Source organism: Apaloderma vittatum, unplaced genomic scaffold, assembly GCF_000703405.1.
Source record: "Apaloderma vittatum isolate BGI_N311 unplaced genomic scaffold, ASM70340v1 scaffold1696, whole genome shotgun sequence".
NCBI lineage: Eukaryota > Metazoa > Chordata > Aves > Trogoniformes > Trogonidae > Apaloderma > Apaloderma vittatum.
In genome coordinates, this window is record NW_009719767.1 from 1 (window position 1) to 1,858 (window position 1,858).

The window sequence follows — 1,858 nt, forward strand, 5'->3', positions numbered from 1 at the left end:
TTTCCTTGTAATTATCCCAGGCTGCCAGTCGCTGCTTCCACGCTTTGTGAGTTACCCTCTTGTACTTGATTTTTGCCAGGAGTTCTTTATTTATCCATGTAGGTCTCCTGGTCTTTTTGTGTGATTTCTTCCTTCTAGGGATGCAATGGCTTTGAGCTTGGAGGAGATGATCCTTGAAAGTCAACCAGCTTTCTTGGGCTCCTTCAATTTTATCTTTTTTTAAAGCTATTCTTGATATTAATTGACATAGTATGAAAATTTGGAGTGCTAGTTAAAAGGAAGAAGGATACTAAACATTTTCCATTCTTTTTAGTACATCCCTTCCCAAACACTAACATCACTTCCACTGCTCTTGTTTCTGTGTTACAAACACTTCTTCGTCAAATGTCCTCATGTTTGGCCAAGAGAGGAAACACAAAAAGAGACCAAAAATACTTCTGTTTTGTCAGAATAAGGAGGTCAACGCCGCTGTTCAAACAGTTTGGAAGCTAGAAGCACAAGAATTAATCAATGCACTTACACTACATTAGCATATCTACAGCTGCAGGGAGACTGTTCATGGAGGGATAGAGCAGCAACTCCTATCTGCTTATGAAGGGCCTCATCCACTTGATCCTCCTGGTTGGGTGGTCTGTAGCACACCCCCACTGTAAAGTCTCCTCCCCTTAATCCATAAGTCTCTCTGCCTTATTCCCTTTTCTTTCCTGTTTTCAGGAGGTAGAGGAGTTAGAGAGCATCAGTTAGTGTTCTGTGGCCAGCTCAGCCCTCACCCTCGACACTATGTTAAGCTGAACCAGAGCAGACATGATGGGCAGAAGACCACCTCTTGGTTCCCAGTGTCATCATAGAGAACCATGAGGATATGAAAGGGAAAACAGAAACATTTTACAAAGGCTAAAGGGTGTGCACCAAGGAGGTGGACTACCACTGTGTTCCAAAGCACTGGGAGAAACATGCAGAAAAAGGCAGGATACTGCCACAGCCTCAGCAGCTGGCACTTGACAAAAAAAGAAAGCCACAGGTACCTGTGGCAGTCTAACTTCTCATAGGATACCACAGCAGCATAGACTTTCAGGGTATTTCACTGAAGTTTCTTTTGTCTCCTTTGTCCTCCAGCTTGGAAGTTAAATGGAATTGAGATTTCTCCCTCTGCGTTACTCACCAGCAAGACAATCTGTCCCCAATGCCTGTGTTAATGCAATGCTATGGTGTGAAACAAGGGTCTGGCTGCCTCGAGGAATCAATTTTGGAAGGAAGTTTTTCACAGGACACTGAACAGCTGCTGGGAGCTCAAGGTGGGAAGGGATCTTCTCGGTCACCTTGGCTTTGTTCCACTGGCTAAGAGTTCTGCACCATACAGAAACACTCAATATTGGCTCTTTCCACAGCAGCACTCTGCTCCTCTCACCCTAGACATTCACGCAGAGCTCCCCACCCAGGCAGAAGCCAGATGAGGCACTGACAGCTCACCTGAGCACTTCTCAGGAGGCAGAGGAAAAAACTGGCATTCACACACTGCGAAATTCTAACCCTGACTTGGCCATGAGGTCCTTGCATGGCCTCAGACACTTCTTGGCTTGCAAACCTCTGTTTTGTCTGTGAGAAGAGCTAATCCTTATTATCAGGCAGCTGTAAGCATGTGGAGTAGTTATATGCAGAGTGCCAAGGCTGTGAATAATGTACAGCACCACTCTCTCACTGCCATTTGAAGGAAGCCGCATAAAATACAAACACTGATGGTGTGTGTGTTTGCAGAGAGGCCTCTCTAGCTGCCTTCTGCTGATGAGATGGGTTGTACTGCCCAATCTGCTCCAGGCGGTTCTCACTGAGCCGCCGCAGTCCCACTACCTTCTGAAAC